The sequence below is a fragment of the Mytilus galloprovincialis genome, chromosome 14 (genome assembly GCF_965363235.1).
Source record: "Mytilus galloprovincialis chromosome 14, xbMytGall1.hap1.1, whole genome shotgun sequence".
In the NCBI taxonomy this organism is placed as follows: Eukaryota; Metazoa; Mollusca; class Bivalvia; order Mytilida; family Mytilidae; genus Mytilus; species Mytilus galloprovincialis.
In genome coordinates this window covers 40,871,331-40,896,946 of record NC_134851.1, presented here as the reverse complement: position 1 = coordinate 40,896,946, position 25,616 = coordinate 40,871,331, and the positions used below count along the sequence as shown (strand labels likewise).

Here is a 25,616-nt window from a genome sequence, read left to right as displayed (position 1 = left end):
TAGCCAATGAGAAAAAACCCAATATTCAGTCATATAATAATATCCTTTGTCTTAAAAATGAACCATATTTCGTTGAGAAATAAATCTAAAAGAGTAATGTAATATCCTTTTGTTAACGGCTGTTTGTCTTATTGACAGAGTTAGTTGTATTATCTCACTGACAATTAATAATTTGAATATATAGCTTGACATTTTCGACAAATCCTCCTATTTTGTAATAATTGTGCTGTAAATACAACGTTTTCACCATATATAACATGTCTACGTGCCTCCACAAAGGAATCGATAACAAATTGTGACAAGCGAACACAAACCTATATCATTCGGAAAACCTAAGCAGATTTCAGTCTAACACATTCAGCTCGTGCTATTATACTAACTTTGGTTATAGTTTAAGTACACACCTGCAATGTTTGAGTAATAATATACTAATATGGCTATGGTACTACAGTTATTTTCCCTTTTGTATTTTAAATATTAAGTGAAATGTAATTTTAACTGGTAAACCATAAGTGATAAAGACCTAGGGACATTTGATTTGAGGACTTTTGTCCAATCAAATGAAAATTAGATTAAGGTCAAATGCCAAGGTCATGTTCTTAATTTTGGTTTATTTCATATTGTTTGTATAAACATTTTCTTACCTTAAGTTAATTGGAGTGGAAAGGCCTTAAATTCTAAACAATTGGTTTTTAATTTCTATTATACTTTATATTTTAAAAAAAAACCAGTTTTGCGGACATAATATTTATAATAAAACCACACTCCGGTTTGTCGTTAATAGCCCACTTAACTTCATTTAAATTTAGTTTACAATAGTTTTCCGTTGTTCAAATATCATAAATCGACCAAGAAAATACAAATCAAGTTAACACAAAAAAAAAAAAAAAAAAAAAAAAAATGAAGCCGAGATTAAGGTGCACAGTCAGATCGATCATCTGATTATATGCAATTCGTACTTAAATTAAGTTTAAACGCATTAAAATTTTCCCCTATTTCATGTTATGCAATATTAAATAAGTACAATAAAAGATAATGTGTTACATTTGTACTGCACTAGTTATAGTACACTATTTCGCCCTTAAAAAATAGTAATAGGATAACATGTTTTGACAATAATATACTTGTATTTGACTTCCTTGCTCAGCTAACAGTATTGCTAAGATTGAGGTAAGATGTTCATTTATTGTTTTAACATTAGTGATTTGTCAAACTTTGGAAATATAAAATAATGAAGGATTTTTTTCATCTGTTTATTCTTATGATAGAATCTACTTATTATCAAAGAATTACTGTGGCTTTTATCGAACAAGCTGTTTCTTGCAGTATTGGTACTTAAGGGCATACGATACAGTTACAGGGGAGGTAATGACGTTGCTAACGTAAAATGTTATTTTCGCGACGTCAAACTGTGATATATCGGGAAAAGATGCATTTTTCGACTAATTTAGTTTATCACTCAAACTGATATAATTTGAAAACGAGTGCATGGACCCCTATTTTTTAAAATGACATTTTGTTTCATTTTGCAGGGAGATTATGTGAACCAAATTGATAACAATTGTTTTAATGTCGATAAATATACAGCAAAAAAATACGTTTTTTTTTCTCAATTCATGACCATTTGATAAATATGAGTTTTTTTCTGAATAAAAAATGCATAAATTGTTAGGATACTTATAAAATACAGAAATTACAAAAAACAATTTGTGTTTATTTTTAAAACAATAAAGTTATTGCTATTTTTTGAGAGGGAAAATACGGCCATAAATCCGAATTTTGAGCAAGTATACAAAATTTCGACCTCATTTAATTCAAAAAGTAGCACATGAAGGTATATTTTTTTATTACATATTTGATTTAATCAGTCAAAAAATAGCCTATATAGAAATTTTCAGCAAACTGTTAATACAGGATCAAAACTGTATCGTATGCCCTTAAGCTATCATAATTTAAACTATATATATTAAAACAGCGACAATGCAATTTTTTTTTAAAACCAAATACAATGACACAAATTGCCTACACAAGGGCGAATACTTGCCTACACAAGGGCGAAGAATTGCCTACACAAGGGCAAAGACTTTCAGTTATAATATCTAGAACATTGAAACGAACAGTTTAAGTAGGTATTTATCTAAGGTAGATAACAGCTTTTATTGAGACATATAGACGTTAGTTGTCAGAAATTGTACTAAAAAAAATACTAATCTTGGAAAAGAAAATGAAATAGAAAATATATTATGAAGCGCTGTAGTTTTTCGTTACTTAAATCTTAATGTAATACAATTGAACGAGAACAAGACTAAGTCTTGCAGACCAATTTAATCGTATCATTCAAGCACCTAACAAGAAAAAAGTCAAATCTGTTTTCAGATTCTGAAAAAAGAAATTTATGTCTGTCAAGGACATTATTTTGGTTAGCTCTATCTCGTGTGTAATTGTTAAATTTGTTGGTGTAAATATATTAAATGCTTCGTTGGGTTTCAATATTTAAAAAAAAAATCATAAGGATCTGAATAGATTATAATAAACTTGGTATATTATATAATCTTTAAACCATCTGTTGTTCACAATAGAAATGCTATTGCACACAATGACAAAATGTCTTTTTTAAGAAACAAAAAGGTACTGCATTTATTCATTGTATCTCAAAATGAAGTACATATATTTCAGCAATTGGACTTAGGATTATATTATGATATTTAAAGGGACACTAGCTATGATATATATTTAAAAGAGATATAATAGGTTTTGTTTTGGTTCAATCATAAATGAAAGTGAAATAGTGAAAATTTAAGTCGCTTTTATCAGTCAATATGATTCAACTTTTTTCAAAATAAGTTAAGTAACATCGATGATTCATTATTCAAAAGCAAGTGAATAATTCGGACTCATTGAATCCATACTCATGTGATCGTTAAATTAAACCCTTAGCTAGAAATGGATTACGAATGCATAACTCGTTTTCAGTTATCATATTGGAAGAATGTCAACAAAGAAAGTGAAAAAGTAAATATTTTGATGGAAAGGTTTGATTCAATAAATCTCATTATTATCAAAGTATAAAAGATGATTTACATATATATTTTTATATAATATGAAATTAAACACACATAGACAAAATCATATTGCACGAGTTTGCTATATATTTTTATCTAAATCTATTTTTATATTGCGTATGTGACCGTCCGCAGTTCTCAGACATTAGAAAGTTAAGTATATGGCGTCTAGACTGAAATACACAAACGAAAGGTTACTTTATTCTATACTTTTTATAACTTTGGTTTACTTTTCAGTATATTAAAAAATCAAATATGAGAATTTGAGTCAAATCGGTGAACATGAATTTAATAGCAAATGAATGCCCCTTTGATAAACCTGAATTTTCTAATTGAGAAAATGAACTACATTTACCTGTCTGTATAACAGACTCTGCTTTTAAGTATGATTTGATTTCATTATTTCACTAATCATCAAAATCTATTATACAAATCTTAATCTTATTATTAGAATGTTTGATAAAAACAATTTTAAGTCGGACGTATCAATATTGTTGAGCAACATGATTTTGCCCTTAACCGATATCCCCATATTATTTATGCAGCAACGGGTGTAATCTGAACCCCCATAACAGTCAGCTTTAAATAAGCCAAGCCTTTTCAAACTGAGTTTAATTGCTTATTTTTTTTATATTTTGTGCTGATACACCACATTGCTGCGTTCGGGGTGGGTGGAAAAGTAAATAAAAATGTGAATTCTGCCACATTCATGAAAAAATATTCTACGTAACTTTCCACTTCTGGTGCTTAATTTAAGTAGGTTACTGCACCATTATACCTGATCATTATACAAAAGTATCACGAAGAACATGTAGTAACAACTTTGAAAATGAGTTCCAAAGGTTCTGAGTCTAACATCAGTAGATATTGTAAAATAATCAAGCAATTTTCAAAACTGTTATTCGTACATACATGATTAAGTAAGATGATAAAATTGACTACACCAATGAGACAGAAAGCGTTAAACATGATGAATTGAAGATAGAAAATTACTTGTTTTAAATGAATAGGTCAACGTTAAGTCGTTCAAAGTAGAAATCAAATACATTAACTGAGTTTTATGTTCTTCTCAGTTCATAAAACACATTATATTTATAATGACAAGATCAAACGACAAAGATATATTTCAAATATAAAATCAAAAAACGTTAAAATAAATAATATAGCAATTATAGAAATAAGCAGTGGGTTAACAAAACATTTTTGCAAAAGTGTTTCTATTTTGAACGTAACTTAATACAATTTCAGAACAATTAAATTGTTTCTGATAAATATGTAGTTTTACAAATTATTTAAAACTTTCAAGACTGACAGAGTATTTTAAAATGTCTGTTGCATATATATCGTTAACTACTTCAATCTTAATTGTTCAAAATTAATGATTGCATTATCTATTTAAAGACTTTTTCATCATAGAGATTGAATAGAACAAACGTAATGTTCTTGTTTGTTCGATAAAAACTATACAAAACACAAGCTGGCAATTTTTTATAAGCTTGCATAGTGATTACGACAATCTCCTTCACTTTATATTCAATTTAACATTTAATTTAAAGCTATCTATAATTAACTAATAAAGGAAATACACATCCGTAAACATAATACAATGAACATTGTAATCCCGTGATATCTTAACAATATGCAATTTGTAATATCAGACAAAAAATGTTTAGGCGGATGAAGACAAGACTAATCAACATCCTTATTTCCGATTGATCATTTATATGTATATAGTACACCATTGTTTCTGTTTCTGTTGTTGCTATTTTGTTTGTCATTCATTATTCGAATTGATTAATTGATTTTACGATTATATATTCTACTAAAGTGTTCATGAAAACATAAAAAAAATATCAGAAGGATACGGATTAATAAATTAAGGCCAATAACATTTTCCGATGCTATTAATGATTTAACTGTCAAATACCTGAACTTTCTTTAACTTTATTAGTTAATGAAAAAAAATATTTTGACACCACCTGCATACATTTCAAACTTACGTTTGCTAAGATAACGAATTTCTCTTGTCTTACATCAAATTCATTTGGAAGTGGATCGAAATTTTCTATGTGGCACTTTACGGTAACATAATATGATGTACCCATGCCCAAACATGTATGCTAGAATATTATTCGCTTCATCCACCGTGCCAGAACCATCCGGTGCTACTGAGGAGCTTTCAATACTATTGGATAGGTTTTTTCGTTTTACCGAGATATTTTCATATCTATTGCGTTGGTTTTTTTTTACAGCAGTCGTAATATATGCAGTCAGAAAGAAGAATTGCCAACCGAACGACTTTTTAGAGTTTGAATTGTGCACCTAATTCATTTTGATGTATTTCAGTAGGGTTTTCAAGTTTGTTTTAAGGACCAGGCACAGGACTTTAGAGATGTCTTTTACTACTTTTAGTGAATTAACTGACTGGAGGTATAGGGAGAGGGTTGAGATCTCACAAACATGTTTAACCCCGCCGCATTTTTGCGCCTGTCCCAAGTCAGGAGCCTCTGGCCTTTGTTAGTCTTGTATTATTTTAATTTTAGTTTCTTGTGTACAATTTTGAAATTAGTATGGCGTTCATTATCACTGAACTAGTATATATTTGTTGAGGGGCCAGTTGAAGGACGCCTCCGGGTGCGGGAATTTTTCGCTACATTGAAGACCTGTTGGTGACCTTCTGCTGTTGTTTTTTTCTATGGTCGGGTTGTTGTCTCTTTGGCACATTCCCCATTTCCATTCTCAATTTTATGATTCATTATTTATTGATCATATTTATTGTGTAGCAAACTATTAGGAAAATCATACCTTCGATTGCATTAAATGGATATCAAAATGTTTCAAAGATTTAAAATTTGTATGTGACTTTAGTATATTGCACAAATACGTATCACCCAGTTGATGGTCGTATACTCGCTTTTTATTCTTTATACATCAAATACTATTCGATTTTATCTTTGAGTAAAGTTTATTTGTATGTAATTTAAATGTGGACATACAAAAGGTCAACAGCGTAATAACAATTCTAGAAAAAATACAAAGATAAGAAATGTGTCAATAAAAACACATCTTTTGAAATATGATCTCTCCTAATTGCATTGTCAAACATAACAGATACATGATAAACTGATAGTGACGATCTAAAAACTGAAGTACTTTTATTTGTTTCATATGTTGTTGGTTATAATCCAATAAAACGCAGTTTAAAATGATGAGTCTTATGTAGACGAAAAGCGCGTCTGGCATACTAAATTATAATCCTGGTACCTTTGATAACTATTAAAACCCTTTGTCCTATTCATATATTATTTATTGCTTCTGAAAACAAATACTTTGTGTTGAAAATTCCTCATGCATAAGTATGTTTTGTCAGTTTTGTTATGTTTAATATCATTAACCATTTGCTTAAACAGTTGTTTAAGGATTTTGTGTATAAATAATAATTATAAAAAAGAAGCAGTTAATACTATCTTCATTATTATTTTCTTTTTCTTCGTACAATGTTTTCCCTTTATATTGCGTTTGCTGAGTTTTTATGAAAGGTGTCATGACTGTTCTATTTGATTATATCTATGTGTAAAAGACATGGTTATGTAGTTCTCCATAAGAAGTACAAAAGGTCAAGTGCGTAACAGCAATAAAAGACAGAATACAAAGATAAGAAATGACTCAATACAACACATCTTTTGTAATATTATCTCTCCTAATTGCGTTGTCAAACATAATAGTTAAATGATAAACTGATAGTGACGATCTAAAAACTGAAGTACTTTTATTTAATACACATGTTGTTGGTTATCATTTAATAAAAAAGCAGTTTGAAACCTTTTATCTGTTAATTTCTCAGTAATACAGTATTCAATGCTTCTGATCACAGATATGTTTTGTTGCAAATCCCTAAATCATGTGGAATATTTAGGTTGTGGCAGTTTTGAAAAAACAGTTGTTAAAGAATTTGGTTTGCTATTAATTTTATTCACAAAATCATCTAGATACTATCTCCCTTTAAAGTTTGTTTTCTTTTAAATTTCCAATTGACGAATATCTAATAAATCGTGTCATGATTAAGGTCACTGCAAACTAAAAATATTTCAAGAACAGTACATTAATGAATGTTAAGATATAATAAAGGATTTTCCTTAAAGAAAGTATAAGCACACATGAAGCTTATCCATTGAAGTATTTAAAAAAAAACATGAAATTCATTTTAAATTTTGTAATTTTCAAATTCACATATCTTCAATCTATACTTCCTTTTACTTTAGATGATCTTTATTTTCTAAAATGTTGTTTACTTTTTGTAGAATAGAATTTCGTTTGGTGCAAAATCTTCAAATGTCTCCATTTAATGAAATTGAGAACGGAAATGGGGATTGTGTAAAATGAGAATACACCCTGGTCTCCAACACAGCGAGAAACCCCGCAACTCCGATCTTCAGTTGACCCCTTAATAAAATGTGTACTAATTCAATGAGTATAGACGTCACAGTTAACTAAAAAAAATATGAATGAAGCAATAAACACTATTTGCACTAGTTTTATACAAGGCCATTGAATCGTTTGACAAATTGTATAAGCATTGATCTATTGATGTTCAACCGTAAGAAATGAAGGCAATTGATAGATACATAGTTTATCGGTACTGTATAGTTCTTCTGACTATGTATAGATCTAATTATTGACACAATCTGAGCACGAAATGTTTTACTACTCCACTGTGGGTCTCAACATAATTTGTTTTATATAATTTAGTCTGTATATATGAATATTCCAGACTTTTCTATAAAGTCATAAAACTGGCTATGCTTTCTTGGTTAATGTGCATTCAATTGCATTGCATAGATGTTTCTAAATATTCTGGAAGTTTCATTTGCAGTAATGAATCATGAGACTTTTTAAAATATGCTAGAGAGTTGAAATATAACAAAACATGTTTAGCACCGCCTCATTTTTTTGTTTTTGACTTGTCGCATGTCAGACGTTTCTGGACTTAGCTAGTCATATACAATTTTTTTTTCTCCAAATTTTTATTTTTTTTAATGTTTAGTATGACGTCCATTTCTGTTTATGGGCAAGCTGAAAATTATCTCCGAATGTTGAATTTTCTCGACATGTTGAGGACCAAATAGTGGCCTTGGTCTTTTTTCTGCTCTTTGGTTAGATTGTTGTCTATCTGACTCATTCCATGTTTCCATACTCATTTTTTTGTTCTGTTTATTAGATACAACAACTATGACATATAAAAAAAGAAGATGTGGTATGATTGCCGATGAGACAACTCTCCACAAGGGACAAACATAACACAGAAATTACAGAAATTAAAGAATTGTAAGCACGTGCTCTCAATGACAACGTTTCAACAACACATTTGAAAACAAACGCCGTAATCGCGATCTTTAAAACAAAAACTCTTGTGTAAGTGACTTTTTTTTTTTTTATATTTGAGCATATTATTACATTATATCAACAACATAATAACATATCAATTGAACAATTCAAATATGTATCATGCAACACCATATTTATATTCCGATCAGTTCTGTGCGTTTAATAGAAATGTACGATGTTACTAATTTGCGTATTGTAAATACTTTGCAAATTGAGGATAAATTGATTTTCACTTCTATCATAATTTCATTTCCTGACACATATGCGTCGGTCAGTGATAAACTCTTGGGAAATCAAGTGAAAGAATGTAATGAAACACGAAATTAAATATTCTTAACTATGCATGTTTGCGGTTAGTAATTTGTATTCTTTATATATCAACAAAAAAAAAAAAAAAAAGAAAAAACGAGTACAAATTTGAAAACTGTTAACATTATATACAATCGACGGTTGTTGAAGAAAAATTATATAAGTGACTAATAAACGTTATAAATACATAAATTTGATGGTCTGTGAATAGGAGGGTTTCTTAAAAATGATTATTTAATTAAGGATAGAAAGATGTTTAACACCCAAAAGCAAGTCCAATACACTTTCGGACATTACAAATAAAGGATATACACTTTTATTGTCACCTACGTAAACTTAAAAGTTTTGTTATTGGATATATATGGTTACAAATTATCTTTGAAATTAGGATGACTTGTGACTACACATATAACACCAAATCAATTTAGAAAGCACTGATTGGTAGACTACTGATTGACAAATGAATTTAGTTTGAAGAATGTATGATTTATTTATTAGTAATAATTGACTTGAGAACTTAACTAAGAATCAAGAAACTGTGTGTACTCTTATATTGGTTATTTTTTATTTGTGTCATTTTGTCTTCGCACCAGTCTGATAAGTCAACCAATTCCAAATAACGTGTTAGTTTAGTCTTATCTTGTGCTGTTTCATTGTTGTCTATGGTTTAATGAAGACATGGATGAGTTTCACTCTCATCAACATGACATATTCCATGTGTCTGTCCAAATCCGAAGCCTGTATTTAATAAACTGTCGTTGATTGTGTTTGACCCTATTTTTGGCATGAGTTTTTTAATTGTTTCATAATTTTGCATGAGAAAGGACTTATTTTTAGCTATAATTTATGTGTTTAATTTATCGCTAAAAAGCTTTTATTGACAAGCAGTTTTCTTTCACATTATCATTTTGTCTCTAGATGACCGTTGTCCAATTTTCCAACTGATTTTTTTTCGCTGTGGTGAAGACACATTGATGTCCTTCGGCTGTTATCGGCTCTTTTATCGGGTTGTTCTCCCTTTTACATATAACACATATCCCATTTCCCTTCATTATTTTATACCACATCTCTATATTTCTAAATCAAATACAAATACGGTATTTGCTCGGTCCAAATAAAATTGACCTTTTTAAGTGTAGTGAAGATGAAAAAGAGGTTCAAAATGCAAAAAGATTCGAATTAAAAAAAAAAAAAAAAAAAATGGAGGTTTTACATATTCACAAAATTTGCCAAGATCTGATACATCGTCAAAGTTAGCTTCTCCTGTAATGGAAGATATATTTTATTGTTGTTATAATATCGTACTTGATTATATCTATAACAAAAGTTGTATCTCTAGAAAAATGAATGTGCTAGCGACTATGGATTTTAGAATGTAATGCTAATCAAATTGAAGAATAAAATAAGTAAAACATTTGACCATTGGCATCGATATTTATATCACAATCTTTTAGGACTAATATAAACTGTACATGATCCTTCTCTTCTGTGACGTTTTTCGGGTTAATACCAATTTATTACCTTTCTTATAGTCTTTTATATATATGAAAATTTGAAATTTAAGACAAGATCTAAAAAAGGTCGAAAAATATTTTTTTGGTTAAACTATTAGATTATTCATTTAAAAAGTTAAAATATAAAGTTTTACATAATAATAATAGTGTATTTCAAAAGCAATGCAGTTTTTTATGATAAATAAAGTTTAAGTCAATTTTGCAATTACAATAACGTATTGAAAATCGTTAAATATACATTGTGTTATTTTCATCTTTGGTCCAGAAAAAGCTTTGTTTACAATTAAGATCAAGTTTACAGATTGATTTGAATGAATATATAGTTATAAATTACTATATCCTGTATATTTGTGATTCATATGAAATATACTATGTATTGTACATTTTGTGTTGAGCCCCGGTCACAACTAGTCGTACGATTTTTTGTCGTGGAAGATCTGTAAAATAGTCGTGGCATTGTCGTGCAAAATGTAAAAAAAATATTTCGAGTGGTCACATCAGCTACGACATGTTCACGATGGTTCCACAATCGGTACAGTATAGAAAAAAAATTGAAATTGTACTGTCATGGGTTTGTCCTGCGAAAGTCGTGCGACAGTCGTACGACAATTGTGAGTTGTTTGTTGCTATTGTTCAGGTTTTCATGTCATGGATGCCCGTGTTACTGTCGAACGACTATCACACAACAGTCGTGGGTCAATCGCACGTTTGACTCCGAACTACTAGTCTATAACGAAGGCCTAATTTATTGCATGCCATTTGACATTTGCTTTTAATATTGTTCATCGGTCCAAATAAGCGACGTTTTTCGTATTAATTTATATTATCAATTTCAAGTAGAAAACAACGGAACAACAGAAACATTGAAGTGCAACAAAAACAAACGCCAACATACATGGAAACCTAAATGTAAATACACTTAGATTTTTTTATATATATATATCAGATTTGCGTGTCGTTTCCAAAAGACTCATCAGTGACGACTGACCAGAAATAGATTAAAATGGATACATTCAGTTCAAAGTTGGAAAGCAATGATCCAAAATTTCCAAAAGGTTTCGCACCAAAAAACATGTTATCTATTCATGGAGTATAACATTCTTAGTATTCAAGAAGCATTTAAGTTTGGTGAAGAATTGATTCATAATTTTGACCATTTCATTGATAATTCTTGTCAACACAAAAGTGCTGACTACTGTGCTGATGATGTAAACCTCCAACAGCAGTGGCATCAACACAGTGGTTGTAAATCAGCTTATCACAGAAACCAGGATTACAATTTTATGAAAAGTATAGTGATGCGGCGTTTTTTCATATTAAACCCCTTTATGCACATGATGTATCGTCTATTACTTTTTCATAAAACATTTATATGTAAGATGACTAAGTCTTCGTTACCCATTTTTTCAAGGCTATACGAATTGTATTCACCTCAGATTAATCTTAATTAAGTTCAGTGCAACAGTTATTGTTGACCTCCATGTACGTACAAACGCTCAATTGAAATGTTCAAAAACAAATTTATGTAAAATTTAAAGATTTGAAGATTTTAATTTCTTAATCGTATTATATTTCGTAGCTTATTTGTTAGTATATTTAAAAGCGTTTTTGCAGAAAGTTCTATTAATATTCTGACATTTTTTAGAAGGAATTTGATTATTTTATTTTATTTTTACAAATTTTTAACGGCTTTATTTACAGAAAAGGTGAAAACCTTCATCAGAAAGCCACATGGTTTCTTCAAAATCACAACAACACTACTCGTTTCGACGCAGTTACTTCAGAGCCTCTATATTTCAAATCTTGATTATCCCCCTTTTTTAATCTTGATTAGAGGTATCACAACGGTCAGTTTGTACACTGTATCGTTTGTACTTATGATTGAAGTCCTTTCAGTGACCTTAAAACACTAACGTCTTTGTAGGTGTTCTGTAGAAAAGTGATTTCAACCACAATCCTGCCATGTTCCCTATTGATAAAAATACCATCAATCTATTTTAGGCAATGAGAAATATCAGTCAGGAATATTTGTCTAAATTTGATTTAAAACCTACACATGTCTTTCTGTTGTCTCTAGGCAATCCATCAACATAATAGTACATTGTAAAAAATGAAAAAAAATATGATCTATCAATGATACTCTGGTCTTTGTAAATCTCATTTGATTTATGAGACTTCCTTATTGATATGTAAAAGGTGAGATTATTTGTTCAGATTTTTTTCTATTCTTTTCTGGTATAAACAAGCCGTATTTTGTGACGTACGAATCATGGCAAATTATGTGCGAATCGTTTGCAATGCGTTATCTAATGTTTCTGTCTTATAATTTGGTACGCAAGACGCGCATTTCGTCTATATAACACTCATCACCGAAGCTTAGATAAAAAAAAACTGGAAAACGAAACACGTTTTAATTTGAAGAGAATTTAGGACTCAAATTTCCAAAAGGTTGTGCCAATTACGACTAAGGTAATCTATGCCTAGGTTACGAAAATCCTTAGTATTTCGAATAATTCATACTTTTGCATTCAGTAATTTATTATAACCCTTTAATTGAGTCAACATTTAAGTACTGCATACTGGGCTGGCTAGAACCTAGGGTCCGAAACGTCCCCCAGCAGTTGCATTGCATGCAAGTTTTTGTCTTTTCATTGTGTTAAGTGATCAATTCAAATAAATGAAAAAATCTTACAAATCGTAATCATAAAAGAGCGTAGTGTCCACCCGGTTTTTCCCCATTTGACTTTTTTCTTTTTTTTCGAATTGTATCACTCATTAAATTTTTTAACATCTGTTACATATAACACAAAAGAAAATGCTATTCGTTATATTCTGAAATTGTGGAAAAATTTGTCATACGAATCCTCATATGATTTGTAATATTTCTCTAAACGGAAAAAAATGTCACGTATATGTGTAACAATGATTGATGTTCGAAAATTAATTTTATCATTTCCTAACGTATTTATTGCACTGGGAATAACAATTTGTGTGTTTTTTTTCAGATGTCATGCATGAAATTTGCTGATACATCAGTTAATTTTTTTTTGTAACGAAACGTTTTTGTCAACGTGAATTGATGAATTGAACCAATCTTTGAAATGTGCAACAAATCTTAATATGTACATGTATTAGATATAAAAACACGTTACGGTTATTCGTCAAAATACAAACTTTTGTTGACGAATCCGCGTACTTGTTTATGATGTTAAAATTCTGTAAACGAAAAAAACTGCAAAAAATATTAAAATATCACATAGAACTATAACATTTGACATTTGACACTATTGAGTTTGTATTGATTGTTGACGGTGTAGTTCATGTTTTGTTTTTAAAAGAAAATAAAGTATGAATCTATTTTAGTTGTTCTTAACGTTTTTCATCGTGTACATGTGTATTATTGAATTAAGTTTGTCCTCGAAATGCATAAGATCAAATAGGCATGACATATATATAAAAAAAAACACTCTTCAAATTCTAAAATCGTACATGAGTATTCATTTTTGTTAGTACATAAATTAGGCTGTTTGTTGTCTCGTTTGAATTGGTTAACATTTGTTATTGCGGGACCTTTAATAGCTGACTATGTTGTATGGGCTTTGCTAATTGTTGCGGTCTGTACAGGGACCTAAAGTTCTTAATTTCTGTGTCATGTGGTCTCTTGTGTGGAGAGTTGTCTTTTTGGCAATCATACTATATCTTCTTTATTGAAAGTATAAATTATTTTGTTTTAAATTTTACTAATCGAAAAAAAAAAAAAAAAAACACCGTCAAGATTCTGATATGATTGAAGTTAAAATGTTCAATGTTAAAGATAATGCTACAATTTTAATTTCAATGGAACTTGTACGTTTTTTGTAATTTTATCGGTAGCGAATGATTTTCCTGTTAGAACAGTTACAACCCCAGACTCCAAAATAACACCAAAACTCGTTGATAAACTAAATTTTACATTTAAATATAAATCATAGTTAAATCATTTTCATTCGTTGAACTTCGAAACTAATATTTTGGTTATCGCTTACAAAAGAATGTCCACTGAATTTCTGTTTTTCTTGGAAAATTAATTATATACTAGTCAACAAAAGAAACGATACACGACTTTTTTCAAATTAAAGATTAAGTTTTCCGTTTATAGCACCAATATTAAGGGTAGTAATACATTGTAATATTAAATGGGCATGGAAATATAAATCCGTTTGAAAAAAAAAAATGTTGCTTTTATGACGTCATTTGGCGAAATTTAATTTTTTGACAAAATTTTAATAAAACGACAATTTTAAAGAACACACAAAACAAACTAATAATGCCAATTTCTCATTTAAAAGTAGAAACAATATTTGCCATCAATTCTTTTTTTTCCAAAATGATACAGTTTCTTCGTTTATTTGAAAAGCACGACCCCACAAGAAATCGTTAAAATGTAAACATTATCACTTGATTTACCATAGACAGTATGTGTTAAGTGAAATTCAAAAAACAGTAACAAGCTTAAAACTTATCCGAAAGGTTCCAAATTTACAGTGTGTTGTTTTCATATATAAAACATTGATTTCAGACGAAAACTGTTTTTTTTTTTTTATTTTTTTAGATTTAAAAGAAAAAAACACTTTTTTTACCAAAAATAAAAAAAAAAAAAACAAATTTTGTAACCTATTAGTTACAACATGAACATAACTTGATTATCATTTTGAATATTTTTAAACAAATTTCAAAGTTCATTTAGTACTTAGAATATTGTGTGTCGATATTTTATCCAACTTTCCGCAAAAATAATTTGCACCCTATGATCGTTTACACAGAATTTAGTCACTTTCCGAAGGTTTTGATTTTCATAATTGTATGTGCATAAATTGCAAATGAAAGCTTTTTAAAATTGGTTATCTCATTTTGTTTTATATATAATACTTTTTGATCAATTTTATTCCAAAGTCGCGTATGGTTTCTTTTGTTGACTAGTATATATAGTTAATTTCAATTTTTTTTCCAGAAATATTATCAGTTGAAAACATATTATGATTAAATTTATCCGAAAAAGAAACATTTATGGGAATGCATTGCCCATATGAGTAAACAGAATAATGCAATTAATGAAACAAAACATTACAAATCAATAGCAAGAATGGGTTCACGTGCTTTAAAAAAAAGATAAACCTAATTGTATCTTTTTATATGTTTTCATGTTCAAGCAATTCTAAAGTATCAATGTTAAACCATTAAAACAAATCCGTTTCTGCTGTTTCAAAATAACAGATTCAACCTAGTCAGTTTCAATTACACTGATATCATTAATATAAGGTCAAAACACGGATAAAACCATTGACAGTAATTCTGTCAAGATCATTTGGGGATAAATATCGGTTTTTAGTATTTCCACTTCATCGATTCTGATAATGCATTAACAATAGCAACAATTCCCAAAGCTAGAAACATTTAATTGAAAAAATATGTGTTAGTTTGTTAGTTTTAGAAGAAACAAATTTCATTTCAGAATGCATGTATTTCTTTTCATCAAATAGAGATAAAACTCTCGAATATTTTTTTTACTTTAATTTTAATTTCGAAAAAGTGGATTATACTCTATCAAAGTTTCTTGATGATCGCTTTCTAAAGTTTTTCCTCCCTCAGTTCACTACTGATTACCTCTATTTTCGGCGGCCTAACCCAAACAGGAAGTTGTATAAATGACTGTTTTTCCCGGATTGGACTAAATAGCGATAAAGAGTATGCATCACAACTGTGCATTCTCAAAACATAATGCACGATTGTCATATATCGAATATATTTTTGTATTTCAGGTGCATGTATTTTCTTACGTAATCCATTAACTTCGAATAAAACCCATGTCAATTTCAATTTTTGAAATCAAACCAATAAAACATATAGGTAGAAGTAGATTTATATCATTATGATATTAACAATTGTGGCGCACTGGGATACCGCTTCTAAAATTGATATTTCCATGCAACATGAAGCAAGAAGATTCTTTAATATTGTTTGTGTAGTAATCACACTAGTCGAGGTTGAGTCTTCATACAAAGCTCATGTTGACCCCTCCTCGCATCGGTTTGAGCAGAATACATTGTTTTATATCATACAAAGCTATATTTATATTTTTATGATTGTTTGTTGATAACTTTTGAATGTCACCAAAACCGAATAGAAATGTGTTTCATCTGTCTGTCACAGAGTTAAAGCTCATCTATATGTGGACGAATAAGTCTTAGTTCATGAGATGTTGTTCATAGATGCGTATCGAATAATCAAGGGATCCTATTAAAAATAAGGTCACCTTCATATATGAGTGACTGATTAAAGTTTACGTTAGAATCCATATCTGAGATACAACTCGTACAGAAATAATATTTTGTTAGTAGATGCGTCTTCATAGACAGGAGAGTTCTAAAAAAAAAAAACTAAAATTGAAAGAAGTAAATGAGGTGAAAGGCTGTGCTAAATTCCTTATCTGAGATGAGGAATACAAATATTTTGTCAGTAGATGCAACGCTGATAGTCACGAGTTTCAAAATCAAGTCTCGAAAATGAATTAAATGATATTTTAGTATATCAACTGAACTTCAAAGATATTCGATTTCATCAATTGCACAAATAAGTTATATTTTTTAGCATTATCTTAATAATTCGATTAGAGCAGTTCTGGCAATTGAGGATTTAAGTCAACGCAATATACAGATTGATTAAATAATAGCTTGCCCTTTTTTACACCAAAAACCTCCATAGTTCCGGCCCAAAAATTTGGTACGTGCATTAATTAACTCTCTTGTTTGATATTTGTATAACTTAAGTTTATATTACACATTATTTATAATGAAATAGATATAAGTTGACTTAGAGATGATTTAGTTCTGATAACATAGCATTACAGTCATTTATGAGAACGCAGTGCAAAAGTCTATATAATACAAAATATTTGATAGTATTACAATTTTCTGTGCTTTAAAAAAGAAAACATTTCTTACATACAGGGACCAGGGTTTCTATACGTTTATTATTTGATGCAATTTCCTGTTTACGTTAATACATTAAATGAAAATGATTAATATCAAGTACAAGTCTCACTTTGTATCGTTCCCTTGTTAATATTACTTCAAACCGAATTGCTTACTTTCAAATATTGCATAATTTGAAATTGCCGTAAGTGATAGACATCCTATATTATACCAAAGTGCATCATTAAGCAAGTCATTTTGTATGTAAATTGCGAAACCTGATTGTTTGTTTGGTATATTAAAGTAAACATCCCAGACTTGTCCTGTAGTCTTTTATTATAAAAGTCCATTTTCCAATTACCAATTTCGGTTTCTAATTGTAGTGATCTGCAAAGGGAAATAACTGTGTAGGAATTCTAAATAGACTATTTCCTTCATGCCTGCAGCTTAAATTCAGGTATATACAACATTGTCGTACTATAGGTTGCGCTTTGTAAATACAGCTGTTTCTCAAACCACGCCTCTTTTGGGGAGATTTAGAATATTCATAGAAAAATAATTTTGTTTTCATACTGGTTCCCAGTTATGCTCTCTGTGTTCCATCTCATAGAGACATAACTTGGGAATGTTACCAGTAAATATACATGTGCATATTGTTTACATTGAAATATGTGGTAACCCTTCATTCGAGGTAGGGGTAGTTAAGGAAATTAGTGTTAGTTTAAACTCTGAAAAGTTCAGGGCATATAAACGTTGAAAATATGCCGCACAGCCCTATATTTTGACCTTAAAAAAAATCGTAGTGCATATGAACTTTCAATTCTTAGATATTAATATTTTCAAAACTTCATAGTAAAAGTGGTACAGTTTTAGCCGTAAAAGGAGTTCCTATGGGAAATCGCATTGTCAATATTTACAGAAATGCAACCTATAAGTAAGATTTTGATAGCAATGCTTCAGTCTATTGTTATCATATCGATGTTGTATCTTATTTTAGAATCATATTAAGGGAAACAACTGTGTTGGAATTGTAATTAAAGGTTTATTTCTGCATGCCCGAAGCTTTATTCACATATATATTACCTTGGTGTACTTCTAGTCTGATTCATATTGCAAAAGTCCATTTTCTTATACATGTTATTCCGATTTAGTTTCTAATTATAAAGTTTCTGTAAACGAAAACAGCTATGTAGGAATTACACTTGCTATTCTTCTTTCCTGAAGCTTGATTCAGATATCAACACTTCGTCTTGCCGTACTAGTTGTGTCATTTTGATGGCTTCAGTACTTCTCTATATTCCAAATACTGATTTTGTTTCAAATACTAGAGCTCTGGAAAACAACTGGGTTGGGAATGATACACTGTTTTTGTTCATGTCCGAAGCTGGAATTCAGATATATAAGCAAGTGACATATCCGTACCTTTAGTGTAACTTTTCTTGATTTATTTTTCATTTGATAACTAAACAAGTATAAAAAAAAGTAAAAAAAGTACATAATAGAGAGTTATGACAGAAAAAAACATAAGAAAAGAAAACTTTACAAGACAAAAATAAGAATAAGGAAAATGAAGACCCTTCATTAATACCCTCCTAAACGATATCATGTTGTTTATCAGAATTCTTTTCAAAAGTTGTTGTCATTAATTCTTATTGCTTTATAGGAAATTTCACGAAAACAAAAGCCTTGTACAATCAATTAGTTCTTTGAAGGATGTAGACATTTTATAGCAATCTCGGCGTGAATGAAGCATCGATTCATGCTTTCTATCGTAATACGCTTATCAAGCTAAATGCACAAAAAGGCTTTAACATAAAACAAGAACGGCCCACAATGAAAACGCAAACATTGTAAAAAATAAGTTTTGGATAAAGTTATATAATTTCAGAGTTTTGTGAATAAAGATGAATAACAAACACATTTGAAAATTAAGTTAACATTTTGTATTTTATAATCTTCCCACCTTGCTATAGAAGTGTCTCTTATTGACATTTTTGTTGCATATTGATTTCAACGAAGTTGATCGACATGTTTATTTTTGGTCAACTTTTTTGAGTTAATTCAAAGAAAAAACTCACATGGAAAAGGTGAAAACGATGTATACATTAGTATTCACACGCACTTTCTGCTCATGTTTGAAGGAATTGAAGTAAAACTTATAGTTTTCAGCATAATACAGATGGTTTTATTCTATGATGCGTTTATTTTCATTTTGAAGTTTGGATTGGGATTTGCAATTATATAGCCTCAATTATTAAATAATTCTTATTTGTATTGAAATAAGAACTTACGGTGTTTTAAATTTAATGCAGAAACATTTTTTCACATGTTATCAAAAGTAGAATTAAAAAACTTCTTATATAGTTTGGGTTCTCGATTCGTTGTTACATATTGAAATTAACATGGCAGACATAAGCTATAAAGATTTTACCACTGCGGCAAGTGAGGTACGATATATCACCATTCAAGACAGTTAAATTTTAATATGTTTTTAAGTTTATTAAAGTTTAAATGCTGAGAATGGAGAGATATAACTATTTCTCTGATGATTTTATCCTTCCTTTTAAAGATTTTAAGAAAGTTGTGTTCTTTATATGAAATGTCATATAAGCAATGCTAGAATTAACCAAGACAATTGAACGTCATTGTTTAATTTTGACCAATCATTTGCCGATCAATACATGTGAAAATTGCACAAAAATTAGAGAAATATAGTACATGTATCTTGAATATATAGTAATTGATTTACACTGCCTGAATAACATCTGTATAGGGTACCAAATCCACCGCTAGAAAAAATAAAAACTCTTTTTTGAATCAATTGAGTTATAAATGAGTGTTAAAAATGATTAACCTACAGCGAAATTTTCAGCTGTGAAAAAAATACAGGGGTTTCCAAATAACAAATAATAGGAATTTTATTGAACTTATCATACATTTCTGATAGTTTATCCGTCTTTTTTACATATTGTAAAGCTTAAACATATGCCTTTTTGTGACACGTCCTATCACTTTGTAAAAAGGAAGTGATATCCCCTCCCTCACCCGCGGACAACTCAGTTAGACCTAATTGTCATTGTTTCCTTCAAATTTTTGGGCAGCTGTAATGTTTACATTATTATTTACCATATGGCTTAAATGTTCGAAGCCTTGCTTAACTTTTATAGTATCACGAATTAATTTATATTCTAAAAAATCAAAAACAACGCAACAGTTTCATAGTCTTTATAAGTAAAATCAACTGAATGGATGAGTTTTCGTAAGGAGATGAAAACACAACTCGTTTAATCGGTATATTGTGTCAAGTATTTCAACATACTACAGTCGTTTGTCATTTTTGCCGGTTTTGTCATATAACTTTGGGATTACATGATGAGTTGTTCATTCGTAGTAAGAGGAGATGATTTCAGTATCGAACATCTGGTTCAAACTGTCATTCAATTTGTAGGTCACCGTATTTCATTCTCTCGTTCAATATGTCAGTGTGTTCTGTAGAAACTATAGAGATATGGTATGATTCCAATGAGACAATTACCAAACAAATCCAAATGAGGTGTAAGCAAGCAACAATAAAATCTCTAACAATGAGCAAAATTTATACGGTATAGTTAGTTGTTAATGTCTAGAACGAAATCTGAAAACAATCCGAAACAAAAACCCATCGGATGGTAGGTCCACTTTCATAATGTTATAATAAGTGTTTATCACTTTTTTTTTCTGTGATCATGATGGTGATGCGTTATTTTCATGCCAAGAAGAAATGCACTTCGCATAGAATCTCCGATTTCACTCTGTAATTCGTTATCCGACTGTGTTGCAATGTGTAGAAACAAAAATCTCTTTGTTGAGCATACCATTTGTAAATTGAATAGCAATATTATTGTAACTTAGTAGTCTCAACTTTGTATTCTATTTGGTCTTTTGAATATTTTTTGATTCGAGCGTCACTGATGAGTCTTTTGTAGACGAAACGCGCGTCTGGCGTAAATATAAAATTTTAATCCTGGTATTAATGATGAGTTTATTTGCAACCACTGGGTCGATGCCACTGTTGGTGGACATTTATTTCCCGTTGACATTGATATGTTCATAATTATAAATTAACTGTAAACTAAACTTTGAATTTTTGAAACACTAAGGCTTCTCTACCCCAGGAGTAGATTACCTTAGCTGTATATGGCAAAACATTTAGGATTTTGGTTGGTCCTCAATGCTCTTCAACTTTGTACTCTATTTGGTCTTTTAAATATTTTTTTTTTATTCGAGCGTCACTGACGAGTCTTTTGTAGACGAAACGCGCGTCTGGCGTTAATGCGAAATTTTAATTCTGGTATCTATGAAGACGTTATAGTAAACACTACTGTGTTGACATGACCTATCATGAATCATAATTAAATATCTAATGTTAATGTTTTTTTTTAATTCATAAAGATTTTCAATCTCAAGAGTAGAATTTGGCAAAATTTTCGTAACTTAGGTTACCAACGTTCTTTATTTGCCTTTTTTAAAACAAATTTTAGTTTGAGCATCACCGATGAGTCTTTTGTCAATGAAACACGTGTCTTGCATACACGATTTTATTTCTGGTATACATGGTTGTTATCGTTACTCTTTCAATATACAATATGGTTAACATGGGAAATATGATTAATGATTTACTCATCGAACAATTAAAATAACTGTATTGTTGTCTGGACATATTCAAGTACAAAAAATGTACATCTGCAGTAAAACAATTTGTTAAATGTGTTCTTTTATAGAGTGTATATACGTTTTATAGTCCAACAATAGCAATTAAGGTAATCAAATTAATGTTCAGTACAAATTTACGGTATATCTGCTGTAAAACTCATTGTTATACTGTTAAACCTGTATAAACCGAACCTCTTCGGGACTTAAGATTTTGTTCGGTTTTGGCTGATGTTCGGTTTTATAAGGTTCACAACGCACATGATTTGATATGACGGTGCTTACGAACATGTTTGGTTTATACAGGTTTTCGGTTTATACAGGATTCGGTTTAGTCAGGTTTCACTATATAGAGTTTATAAAGATGACAGGAGCAAACCAATCAATTTAATTGTTTTTGTACACATTCGTATATTTTTCCTGTAATAAAAAAACGTTTCATATTTTTTTTCTTCTTTTTAGAGTTAATACAAATTGTTTGGAACCATTATCAAACAAGCTAATTAAGTTCATTGTTTAATACACTTTCGAGTATGTAATAACACAATATTGTCTTTGTTATTTTTTTAGACAATTATAATTGACATTTTGGGAGTCATACGGAATGCAGAAATATTTTTGTTTTAATAAACTATTTTGTACGCTTTAAGATAAAGGCCAGACAGACCTCTATGCAATTACCAGCACTTTGGAAATTTCTATTTAGGATCCATTTCATTAGTAGAAAAAGTACATATTTTCTAACCGTACATGATAATGAAGTCTAAACTTCAAGTGATAAGTATCTTATTGCATGGACAACAAATTTAAAAACAAAATAATTGAACGATTCATCAGTCAAATGTCGAGATCACGTGACCTACGGGTATAGAGTTAGAATTGGGAAATTGACCTGTCCATCATCAGGGATAATTTATTTGAGCAAAATTACATTTCCAGGAAGTAAAACTGATTAATCTCACCTTTTTAATGAATCAAAATTAAATTACGATTTATTTGAGCAAAGGACGTGTGGAAGAAGCATTTAAATGAAACAATTAGTCTTTTATCTACAGAGACAGGTCAACATCCGGTTTCTTCTTTTGAGACTTCCTTTACCAATAAAGAAGTGACAATTTCTAAATTATTTAATTTCGTAAAATTTAATGAAGGGCGTGTGGTACAAACATTGAAATTAAACAATCTACCTTTTATATACAGAGACTGATAAACATCCGGTTTCATCAGTTAAGATTTCCTCGTGCAGTAACAAAATGACAATTTCAAAAAGTTTTGAATTTCTTTCTTTCAGTAATTGATTTTTGATTAATAAACGATTCATTTTAAATCTACCGAGACGGGTTCAACGTCCGATTTCACCACTTTAGACTTCCCCGTGCAATAACGAAATGAAAAGTTATTCCTTTCTTACATGTATTGATTAGAAAGACTGTTCGCAATTTTCGTACAATGTAATTTGTGTTTATCATGTTTACGTGATGTTTTTCAATGTTGTACTTCTTAGCTGTCAAATTTTGTCATTTGATATAATTCCATGCTTTTGCCCGTTAAGTCAATTGTCTGAACGTCACCATTTAGATGTAAATTATAAGGAAGCGATGTTTATTATGCGTCGTTCAACAAAAAGATTGCAAAGTTATTTGCAAATGCAGTCTTTAGAAGTCTGTGTAAAAATTTATTCAGAACTTGTTTACAATCAGGAAAATCTGAAGATTGACAAATGCTATTGATACGTCTCTATTGTTTAAAAATATTTAATGTTTTTGTTTGATCTGGCGTTATGGTGTATTTTTGATAATGTCTTAACAACTCGTTCACGATATCTGTTTTTATCATCTGCATGATTTGCAAGAGATGAAAATTTTTAGATTGGAAATTTCCCTTATCGTTTGTTTTGAGTTCTCTTCTTTTATACATGTTATTTTTTTAATTAGTTGCAACTGTATACATTTGAAGTCATGATTTAGAACTTTATCTTAGAAATGTCACTTTTTGATAGGCCGACATTTTATGATGAAAATAAGAGTCGCATTAAAACACTGTTTCTAGACAATTTTGAAGCTAGTCCCCTGTACGAATTAAATCACATACAATCAAACATCTAGTAGTAAACTTCAAATTTACAATTTTGTTTTTAACATTTCAGTTGATATACATGAAGGGGAACGGTCACTGTCACACGGAGCTTACTTAATATGTTAAACTGAGTTGAAAAAAGTTCGTAAGAATAGCCTTTCAAAATAGTTACAAAGAATTAGTCAATTTAACATATAAATGTTTTATAAAAAGAAATAGACAAAACATCAGGTGGATACAGGATTAAAAATGAAAAAAAAAAAAAACAAACGCGCATCACTATTATATTTTTAAAATTATAACCCTTGTTTCTGAGTTCAGTTTATTTACAACCGCTGTGTTGATGCCACTGCTGGTGGAGGTTTACATCATCAGCTCAGTAGTCGTGTTGACATGAATTTGCATTGATATGGTCATAATTATAAATTAACTGTTAACTAAATTTTGAACTTTCGGAAAAATGTTTTTAAGTTAGTAATAGATTACCTTAGCTGTATTTGGAACAACTTTAATGATTTTTTTACCACTTCGTATTTTTTTATGGCATCTTTAACATTTCTAGATTCGAGCGTCACTGGTGAGTCTTTTGAAAACAAACGCGCGTCTAACGCAAATACAAAAATGCAAATCTGGTTTCTATGATGAGTTAATCTAATTAGTGATGATAGTGGGAAAACAGATGAATTTGTTTCCAAATTTATTTCGCCTTTTTTTTAAAAATATTTTTGATAGGAAATTTCATGTTGTTACTACAGTTTATTCAATATATCAAAATGTACCTCAGTGGCTAAATATTGTGTGAATACTCGAAGATTTAGCAACAAATCCTTATCCAAATGTTACACAGGACTTGTCGCGATATAGATTTTTTGCGCTAAAGCAACGTACTGCAAACATCAATTTAATGGTACGCAGTTAAAACCTTGAAAACAGCATAGTTTATTTAAAATGTCGACTATAGACACCGGCTACTTTAGGGTTTGCTCAGAGCTCGTTAAGTATAATAAACGTACTGCAAATATCAATTAAACGGTACGCAGTTAAAACTTTGAAAACAGCATAGTTTATTTAAAATGTCGACTTTTAGACACCGGCTACTTTAGGGTTTGCTCAGAGCTTGTTAAGTATAATAAACGTTTCCAACCGCTACTTTCCGATACAGTTTGTATTGTTCTACTAAATCAATGCAATTTTTTAAGTTAATATATCTAATTTTTTAAAAGTGTTTAGTGCTATAAAACTGAAATCAGAAGACGTCATATAATGTTGTTTCTAATTGCCCACGTTAACCTGTTTATATATAATTGACAAAAATAACGTCATCCTGTTGAGTTAAATTCTGTGAAAAAGATTGCTAATAGGTCGCTTAAAGGGGAAAAGTTACAGTTAATCGCCTGGGAGTTTTTGTAAAAATGCATTCTGTCCAAATTGTCCAATTATTGAGAATTACCAGATCCACAAAACATATTAGCAATTTGTTGTTCGATTATCTTGATTTAAAATCTTCAAAGATATATCAGAAATGACCTCGAAAGTCTAAATGCGTAAAACAGAGTTGGTTTGTTTCGACTGATTAAGCTAACAGTTTTCTTAGATTATACGTTAATATTTCTTTTCGTGTATTAACTTAA

General features: G+C 29.9%; 1 protein-coding gene across 3 annotated transcripts in view; it reads left to right on the top strand.

Annotated features, from left to right (window-relative positions):
- Window positions 1–25,616, top strand: part of LOC143059226 (cardioacceleratory peptide receptor-like) — a 148,883-nt gene that overhangs the window by 19,935 nt on the left and 103,332 nt on the right. The window contains exon 1 of one of the 3 annotated variants that reach the window (XM_076232704.1): window positions 1,126–1,170. The exons of the other annotated variants lie outside the window; for them this stretch is intronic. The gene's annotated coding sequence lies outside the window, so the exon portion shown is untranslated. Of the gene's footprint in view, window positions 1–1,125; window positions 1,171–25,616 lie in introns of those variants that run through there. 3 annotated transcript variants of the gene reach the window in all.